This window comes from Convolutriloba macropyga, chromosome 10 (assembly GCF_964194025.1).
Source record: "Convolutriloba macropyga chromosome 10, txConMacr16.3, whole genome shotgun sequence".
Taxonomy (NCBI): Eukaryota; Metazoa; Xenacoelomorpha; order Acoela; family Convolutidae; genus Convolutriloba; species Convolutriloba macropyga.
In genome coordinates, this window is record NC_134477.1 from 47,286,893 (window position 1) to 47,298,019 (window position 11,127).

The 11,127-nt window shown below is 30.9% G+C and overlaps 1 protein-coding gene across 1 annotated transcript in view; it reads right to left on the reverse strand.

Moving 5' to 3' along the window:
* Positions 1-11,127, reverse strand: part of LOC142348610 (uncharacterized) — a 35,630-nt gene that overhangs the window by 23,069 nt on the left and 1,434 nt on the right. The window lies entirely within an intron of this gene.

Genomic DNA, 11,127 nt, shown 5'->3' on the forward strand with positions numbered 1-11,127 from the left:
TCATTAACATTAATATTTTCAAAACCAACTATTACATATTTTGGTCTTTCCATACCACTTTCCATACCAAGATCAAACAAGAAGTTAGTAGCATTGGGCAAATTCTTATAAAACGTCTTTCTTTCATAATAGCTAAAGTCTACATTATTCTTTTTACTTAAACCCTTTTGCATAATAATTCTATTATCATTACTAGGATCATTACTAGGTACACACCATGATATATCTCTAATTTCTATATTACTATCATTACCAACTGCACCAAGATTAGCATTAGCTCTATATAGAGCTCTATCATTATTATTTCTTTTTAATATTAGTTTATATCCTAAACCATATATAATCTTTTCTAAATCATTTACGAAACCAAATAGATCACTCATCTTAATCATCATATACATATGACCTCGTTGTGCAGCAATATGGTCACATTTAAGTTGACTATCACTATTGCCCTGATTTCTAACAAAACCACTCTCATATTCATCACCAATACTAGTTAATAACTTATACATCAATTGATTAGGATGGCAATGATCTATATATTCAATAGTCCTACAACCACTAGTTTCAAGCTCAATTGAACTAAACAATGCCATCATACCATTATTACTGATATTAGCATCATTAGCAAATACACCACCAGCATCATCTGATACAACGAACTCTATCTCTAGATATGAATCATGCAAATTAAAGTGATTCAGTTCTCTATTGAGTATGATAATAATAATGCTATTAACCGTATTCATTGTTGCCAGATTATTTGGTTTTTTTATATAATCTTACTTTTATGTATATCATTATTGTAACCATAAGTTGTATCCAAATTAAAATCCATTTTTAAAAGATAAAAAATGACTGATATTTTAATCCTAAGAGAACTGCAAAATATACATGAAGCTTTAACTAAAACTAAAGAAGAGCATACACTTAACTTTAGAATGATAAAGCCAACAGAAAAGTTTAACTTTAGTTAACCTATACTTATCTCATCAAAATAAGGTTTAATTAGATTATCTGTTTGTAATTCGGTGTTTAATGTGAATAGAAGGAATAATCAATTCATATATGATATCAAGGCTGAAACATGGTCAGATACCCGTACTTTAGCTATTATACCAGGAGCATATGAATTATCCGAAATAGCAGAATTTTTAAAAGAAGAAACTAATGGTAATGTTATAATAGAATCTGATAAGAATATAATGAAAAGTTTAATGGAGGTAAAACAAGGTGCAATTAACTTTGACATAGAAAATTCAATAGCCCCATTACTGCTCTTTAGAAAAGTAGTATATGAACAAGGTAAATATACATCTCAGAAAATTGTTGATATTATGGTCTTTAGTGCTATTAACTTTCATTGTAATGTGATATCTGGTGTTAAAGATAATGGGAATAACATAGACATACTATATACTTTTACTCTAACAGAACCACCAGGCTATCTAATAAATACTATACCAACTAATATCTTATATCAAAATATAACTAAAGAAAGAATAGAATATATAGAGTTTCATACTAAAGATGAGCCTGGAAGACCTATAGACTTTAATGGTGATGTATTAAGTTTTACTTTACATCTGACATAGTCAGCAACTTCGTTGATCTGGTGTAGATATAAACTTAAACTTAAACTAAACTACAAAACTCTCAGATCCAAATTAGTTCATAGTTTACCATTTAAATTTTTATTTTTAGTTATATCAATGACAATATAATTATAAGGCTCCTTCCATACCTTGTTAGATATATTAGCAAAATCATTATAACTAAGTTCAACATTATTAAAGAAATCTTGATATATCGATGCTAGGACTTTACCTCTTTGTTCAAATAAAATAAATAGATTACAATTCTCTCTAACACTCTGTCTATCCAGAGAGAACAGGTTTTGATTAAGATATATCATATTGCAATTATTATGTCTACCTCTACAAAAGTATTCATTAATAACTGGTTCTTTGGCTCTAACATCATCGAATATCATTAGTTTCTTTAAGTCTTTGGGTAGTTTATCAGGAGATGGTAAATCTTTTATATCTTTAGTAAATTCTATAATTGCTTTATCGTCAACAGAGTTGCGACTTCGTCGACTATAAACTTTCTAATCCATTGTATTGATCACCAGTAGGTCCAATGATGTATAGCTTATCAAAATATATATTAGCTAGAATTAGTTTTTTTAATAAGATTGTCTTACCACATTCACTAGGACCAGATATTATACATCTAAAGTTATCTGGGAATGTGGCTTCAGTAATTATATCATCATCATTTAGCCATGATTGTAGATCATCATTTATGTTTATAGAGATAGTGTTAGTAGGACATTCTTTATTGTTGGGTTTACCCTTTTGATAGGACTTCGTCCATCGGGGAACCTGTTCCACCGATGTTTCACCATGTTTTTCATCCAATAGACCTGCCAAGCAGGTTCCCTGATATATAAATTTATCATTATCATTAACATTATCATTATCATTAACATTATCATTATCATTTTTATTAAAGCTACTTCGTAGATCATTATCATTATCGATATCATTATCATTAACATCATCATTATCCGTAACATTAACATTATCATTATCATTAACATTAACATTATCATTAACATTATTAGCAAAGCTACTTCGTAGATCATTAACATTATCATTTTAGTTAACATTATCAATGACCTTATCATAATCATTATCATTAACATTATCATTATTTTTATATTTATCTTTAACATTATCATTATCATTATCATTATAATTATCATTAACAATATATTTATCATTATCATTACAACCTAAACAAAAACACTCATTATATTTTCCTGGATATTTACATTGATTAACTAGAATATTTAAAGCACTTTTATTTCTAAACCCTCTAACAATAAGATAGATCATGTATAAACAATAAGCTCCACAATAAGATTCATCATATTGTTGTATTCTCTCATTAGAGCCTAGATCAACATGTTCTTCTAAAAATAATGGTGGGGTCTCAGCACCAAAACTATCAAAGTAATACCCAGGACCAACTTCTCTTCTTATAACTTAAACCCAATGTGTACCATCAGTTGGATGTAGATTCACAATAATGTTGAAGTTAGGTTCCCCGATCAATGAAGCCGTTTCACGGATATAATCTGGAGTCTCATCTCTCACTACTATTTCAATTGGTGTTAGACTTATACCTTTACCCATACCTTTTATTCTGATATCACGCATAGCATTATCATCAATATTAAATTTATTATTGAATTCCTCAAAAGTTAGGAAAAGCATTTTTTACAATCAATTTTATCTATAAAAAGGGATAAAGGCGGTATACTTTTTTTTCTTATTATTATAATTGGAATTTGTTATATAATATATGATTCAATACCAAGTAAATATACAAAACTAGGAGAAAGCTTAGGTGGATTTATGAATAGGAGTCTAGTTAGATTTGAATATGAAAAGTCACCATTACATACTATTGTTTATGGTGGAACTGGTACGGGGAAAACATATTTTATTAGACAATGCTTAAAATTATACTCAGTCCAAAATCAAGACCAAAACCAAGACCAAAACCAAGACCAAGACCAAAACCAAGAACAAGCTAAAAATTTAGTTATAGTGTGTAAAGATGACAGAGAATGGATAGATCCTGAGTCTAATAAGTTTTATACTGTGTTTAATAAATGTGATATAAATATGATCACAAAAAATAATATGCATAAATTTCAAAATTGTTTAATAGTACTTGATGATAGGGGCAATAGGTTAAATAAGGATTTAGCTTATTATTTTACTGAAGGAAGACATTATAATGTTCAAATGATTGTAATGTGTCATAAACCAGCTCAAATAATTAATACAGCAAGAATGAGTTGTGATACTATTTATTTAACGACTTATAATGGACCTGAACTATTTAAAAACTTTAATGAGATATATAAATGTGAACATGACTTTAGTAAAATAATTAGTGAGTTAAATAGTAACAATTATAATCGTACAGATGGAATGTCAGATGAACTTCCTTATGGTATAATTAATTATAATAAGAAGGAAAATACTTTTATTAGTATTATTAGTAATAGAACAATGATATATGATTCAAGAGTTGGTCTCCTTGATTTAAAAGCTCTTAGTTTAAAAGATGGATTAGAAAGAGAAGATATAAATAAACTTATAGCATATATGAAACCACTCATGATAAATGCAGCAGAAAGAAATGTTATTAATCATGATAACTATGTATTCTATTTTAATAAACTTCTTAAATTAAACAATATTAAAATACAGAATGTTGTTTTAACAAAATAGATGATTATGGGAAAGGGTATTAGAAGTTTATCAACTATTGGTGGAATTATAAGCTCCGGTTTAATTATATTTAGTTATATTTATCCCGATAAAATATCAAGAAATGCTGCGAGTGTAGCAATGGGAGCAAGCACAATGTTGAATAGAGTAAATACATTAGTTAACGTTGGATATGGAGAAGAGATGGATAATGATCTGCGAGCAGACTCAGTCTGTGGTTATCCAACGGACAAAGTCCGTGGCAAGCCAAGTGGTTATACCAATGGTGAAACATGGGCAAAGCCCAATCTAGGAAGTAGCTTGGAGAACCACGAGCAAAGCTCGTTCACTAATCTACGAAATACAATACAAGAAGAATATATAAATCAGTGTAGCTCTGACTTCGTCCATGAAGAGATGGGAATTTTAAATAGAAAGGGAGGAAAGTTTTTAACCAGACTATATGGAAATAATGAAGAATTTAGAGAAGAGATTATAAATTTTGTTAGAGATAAAAAAAGAATTAGACCTTGACTTGATTTTAGATAAAAGATGTAAAACTAATACACTCAATACCTTAGGAAATAAATATTTAGCAGAGTGTATCACATCTTAAAATAATACTAAAGATTTCATTGAAATCATGGTTAAATATTACCCCGCGAAATGATTAGGTAAACATTAAAGTTTACCCTATTATAAATGCTTTTAAAATGTTCAGAGTGTTGCTATAAATATGGAAACATTGCTGTTTTAAAATATCAATATGAATCATGTCATAAAGATAAAACTGATAAATGTATGTGTGGTAATATAATACTAAGTGTAATTTGTGCTAATAATTTTTCTCCACGGGGTTGTTCTTTAAAAAATGAATCTAGTTCTAGTTCTAGCTCTAGCTCTAGTTCTAGTTCTGGTTCTGGTTTTAGTTCTATCTATGACTCTAACTCTAACTCAGATCCTAACCCTAACCCTAACCTTAACCCTAACCCTAACCGTAACTTTAACCCAGAAGTTTTAATTAGACGTTGTAATAAATGTAATTATGTAAAACCACTAACTGATTTTGATGAGAGTAAGTATACTCGTAGAAGTTGTACTTCAGCTAAAGTTAATTGTCCATATTGTGCTTCTGTTGTGAGATATGATGGGATACGGGCTCATGTAAAGAAACAACATCCAGATGTAGATATACCTAAAGGATTTAGTAGAAGCTTATTATATAAAAGACAAAGTCCAAGAGCTGTAAGTCCTTTGGTTATTGTCCAAACAGAGGAAAGTTGTTCGTGTAAATATTATAATTTTGTATCATTTCTTATTAATAATGGGTTAAATATAGAAAAAGTAAAAGAAAATATAAAATTATTAAAGAGTATAGATAATTTGAAATAAAAGTATAAAAAAAATATATATCAAAAAAGAGTGATTCGCTCTTAAAGAGTGAAAAAGAGCGATCTCCCTACTCAAGAATCACCCCGAGAAGAGTGAATTGCTCTTAAAGAGTGAAATGTAATTTTTGCTTTGATTTTTTTATTTTTTATTCTGTTTTTTAATATTAATTTATTTTTTGATTGAATTTAGAGCTAATATATAGTAGTAGATAAAACAAGGGAATCAACAAACAGTAAAATTTGGCCCGATTGGACATGTGCGATTAGCTTTAGGAGAAAGGGACAAATTTTACTGGTGGTTGATTCCCCTGTTTTATTTACTACTGAGTTGAGGTGCAATACTGAGTTGAGGTGCAAAATATAAAAAATTTCCGGGGGCTTTGCGATAGGACTTAAACTATACGAAAAGGGCCCCAGGTTTAGACCTCCACTTATGAAAAGACTTTATAATTCTAGTAGGGGGGTCCAATATTGACTTATTGACTGTAAATACACGGTCCAGCTCCTAAAAAAAGTCGACATAAAGTCTTTTCATGGGTGCAGATATGGTCTTCTCATAGCATATTAAGGTCGAGCGTGCTCTTTTATTAGGTCGAGCATGGTCTTTTCATGAGTCGAAGATCGCATCTTGTGGGAATCATAAAGTCAACGTTTCTAAAATTCATTTTGGAGATGTGTAACACCTTCCATCAACATCAAACTAGCGTTGCTACAGGCAGTCGATCTTCGAAAAACAGGTGGAATTTCGCAACAAAAATCTTAAGAAATATTGACTTCTTAGGATAAACTAGTTTTTGCAATTAAAAAATAAAGCGAATTTGTTCGGCTGAATTCAACTATCCAGGTCTGGGTACAGACTTATAAAAAGTCAATGCTCGACCCAAATGTACCATGAAAAGACCATATTCGACTCATTTGAGCTATGAAAAGATTTTAACTGGAGTTTTAGACATTCTGGACTTTAGCTCGACTCAGATTTTTTGCAAAAGACTTCAGCTGGACCAAAATTTTGCAAAAGACTTTAGCTCGACCCAATAATTGGGCTGGACATCAGCTCGACACAAGGTTTGCAAACAAAGTCGAGTTAAAATCTTTTCATGGGTCCATCATTGGTCTTTTCATAAGTCTGCTTCTTTGCCACCAAAATTTTACGTGAAATATTACATAAAACGTGATCAGCGTGTATGCTCCTTCATTTTTTTACGATTCAGAAGAACCACTAATCCCTCAAATAACTCTGTATCGTTTTGCTAAAAAAGATAGTTCCAAATTTTGGAGGGGAAAACAGACTGAAAAACGCCGACAATTTGTCACGGCTAATGGGACTAAGACCAATTTATTTAAGCTAGCTGGTTTCATTGAATCAAGTAATATGGTAAATTTTCGAGCTGCCATACTTATTTATCTTAAGGTTTGACGAAGATCTTAAGGCTTTTGGCTGTTTTCCAACTGTTTCTTAAGTTGGACTGCTCTGGTGCAAATCTATTTGGTATTGCTCCGGTGCTGCTTCTGTATGTACAGAAGCAGAAAAAAATGAAAAACTTCGGATTTTTTTTTAAAAAAAAACAGACCCATGAAAAGACTTTTACTCGACTTTGTTGGTTATTAAATGACTAATGGTGGACCCATTAAAATACCTTACCTGGACTTTCTTCGTTATGTAAAGACTTCAGCTCGACCCATGAAAAGATACTAGCTCGACTTTAACTAGGAAGCTCGACCGTGTAATTATAGTCAACATTGCCCCCTTGCTACACTTTTAAAGTCTTTTCATAAGTCTAGGCCTAGGCTGGTCTGGGTAGTTATCAAAGCTCTAACAATCAACATTTCATCAGCAATTATTTTTGCTGTGTTACTGTTTAATACATATGATTCTAAAGTTCGTTTCGTCAAATATATTGATAATAGCACACTTCAGTTTTCGAGAAAATACAAGAAACATTGAAAAATTTGAACGGTAATACCCGTTGACTACGCTATAAGCAAGAGCCAATTTTCAAGAGCATATTTTTTGGGTCTAGCGTGAACATTTAGGTCGAGTTAAAGACGAGCATCATATTTGGGTCGAGCTAAAGTCCAGCATCAACCATTTTTGTCGAGCAAAAGTTTAGCTGAACAATTAGGTCTAGCTAAGGTCTTTTCATGGGCTGTTCGAGTCCAGCTTGGTCTTTTCATACCAATTTTTGGTCAAACATTTTAATAAGTCATTTTAATAAAATTTTGATAAGTCGGGGCAAAAAAGTTATCTAGCACGAACTTATATGATCTGATATGGTGACAACGCATGCAAAATTCTCTCTTTATGACTGTATATGCCCGTTGTAATTGGTTTCCTAAGTTAATGTCAACAAATTTATGTTGTTTGCTGATTCCGGGTCGAGGTTTGTTCAAAAAATAATATAAGATTAGCGGTGAATGGCTCTGAAAAAAGTTTTTCACCGCAAAGCGCCCGCATCTTTTAGTGTTGAATGCAGAGAATTTTTGCGGTTTCTAGCGGTGAAAAAATTTTTTTCACCATATTCACCGGATTTCCTACAAAAAAGAAATTGCCGTACATGGGCTCCAACTTCTCACCTCCTGCATGCCAACAACTTCTTATTCCAATGCGCCATCTGTCGCTTACTTCAATGATATTTCCTCTGAATTCAAAATTCGCGTTGAAATTAAGGCCTTGAATATTTGTAATATTTGAGATTTTAGCGGTGAAAAAAATTTTTTCTTCGCATTCTGCTAGTAGCGGTAAAAATTTTGTTTCAACGCATTCTGCTGGTACTGCTGAAAAATTTTTTTGCGGCATTTTGCTGGTAGCGGTGAAAAATTTTCCTTCACCGCTTAAGCGGCGAAAAAAAATTCACCGCTTAAAAGTTTTTTTCACCGCATTCATCGCATTGAACGCAAATCTACACTTTTACACAAATCTACCGCAAATCTTACATGTTTTAATGAATTTTAGCGGTGACACCTCGACTCTGGGAGAAATTTAGTCATTCAAAGTTATAAACCAACTGAGTGGCAAGAGATTTGGATTGTTGTGTATCTCCAGACTTTGCAAGCTTTGTCGTATGTAGTAAATGTTATTTTAGAATGTTGAAACTATTACGACGTTATCCATTAAGTCATTTGTAGAGTCTTCAGTTCTAGTTTTCCTTAATTTGGATTAGTTTTCTTGATATTGTTGTTATACGGGATGATTAGTGTTTTATTACAACAATAAGTATTTGCTGGGAAGTATTTTATTACAACAATTATCAAGAAATTAGAAATTTGAACTATTCAACTCGTAAATGACGACAAACCGTGCGAAATAAGTTGGATGTAACTTATGTAAAACAATTCGTTGAACATAGTGTTGTTTGTTATATATTGTGTTACTTGGCTCATTTTATTATTTATAGTTAGATTTACGTCAAGATCGTCTAACAATAAAGTTTCAACATGTTCCATATAATCTCGATCCCAATTTTTTAAATATTAGTGATTTGTTTGTAAAAAAGACCTTGCAAGTTATCAAATGGTGGAGTTTGCTAAAATTGTTAGTTAAATTTCAAGCACAACTTAGTTTCAAAAATCTAGAAAATGTGTTAAAGATACAAAGTATGTGCTCAAAAGAATTTAAAACATTTACCTGTTCTACCATTTATGTCAGTAACAACATATCCGGCTACAATAGAGTTTTAGCAAAAAAAAATTGCTTGATTTTGCATAGCTGAGTGCGGTAATCACTACTGATATTACGAAACAGTCCTCAATACTATGGTACCGTTCCTGCTGATAGATAGTTTTTTTCACCAAAGTTATCCTTGGCAGAGCTACACAAGCCAGATCTAAAACTATGGCATAGAAACAAATGACTTTAGTTTCATAGAAACCGAATCCTAATATGAGTAATGACATGATAAACAAAAAAAAATCAAAATAATTTATTTGAAATTATCCAACATCCTTGTTAGGAAGCATTTCAATTGTTTGACAATTGTCTACGCAGAGCGCAAATTCAATGAGTCATGAGAAGGAGAAAAAAGTGTGTCAGATAGCAAGTTTCGTCAAAGCCGATAACAAACAAACAGAAGGTGCAGAAAACAAAAAGACAAGTACTAAAGAGAGAACGAATAAAACATAATTGAAAAAACTGTTTCAAATATTTTTATAAACATATATAAATATATATATATATATATATATATACACTGACTCCAATTTAATGTTATATATATATATATATATATATATATATATATATATATATATATATATATACATGTATATATATATATATATAAATATATATATATATATATATATATATATATATATATATATATCTATATATATATATATATATATATATATCATTAAATTGGAGTGAGAGTATCTACGTAAAAATTAAAATACACAAAAATTTCCATGAAGTTTATATGAAGTCTATTAGTCCGCCTAACAATTTGTAGTAGTTTAGGCTCCAGGAAAAGAAAGTTATATCTAAAAAAATTAACAAATTGCGGAAGTTGAATAGAGATGCTTTGATATGGATTACAAAAAGTAGTGTAGGCAAATGGAGATGAAATTATCTGTCCTTTATATCACTTATTGCGAATAACAGATTGGTTTGGCTTTCATACAAAGGAAGATATAATTTGTGTAGATGAGCCATCAGCGCAACAATTCTAATTTTTTTAAAAGTTGATTGGGAAGCAATTACTTTCCGTTACAGCTGGTATTGGGGGTATAGCTTATAATTTTTGTCTATTTGTGATCCAATCAGCGCTGAGTTCTCTTGGGTGGAACTATAATCATGAAACTTGTCATCATCGTTATTGTAGTTTGAATTGTTTCTTCTAGTTGATGAAGAAGGTGTTGTTGTTTTGTTGGAAAAAACTGATGTGAACACAGAGGGATCCAACGGATTGTATGTTGCTCCAAGTAAAATTTTCAAAATTCTAAACTCCTTTTAAACTTTCTGTGAATTTGAAATGCTCTCAGCATAATGGTGATCAAATCAAAACTGAATTTTTACACATAGCAAGATTGCAACGTATATTCCAGGTTTTTCAAGGTAGTATGTTATTAGTTCAATTGCTACAGTGATTTGTGAAACAAAATAACTTGGAGACGACGGTGAGTCTGGAAAATGTGTCTATTTCATTCCCCTTGAGTATATACTCTATGAGTGAAATCAGTTTCTCTTTATTCTAACACTTCCATTCAGATTATTCGAAGGACTCATTTTGCTGCAGAGTTGTGCAACATTTTATCTCAAAAAAACTAACTTGGTTCGAGGTAAAGTTTTCTGGAAGAAGAGATTCATATCCAACAGAAATAATTATTTGACGAATCAAAAGCGGTATGAGAGGAAGAGGATGTTTGAAAGGAATAGGTGCAGACATTAAGTGTCACACTTTTTCCGGTAGCTAAAATAAGTTGGTAGTCATTTTTTTATCCTC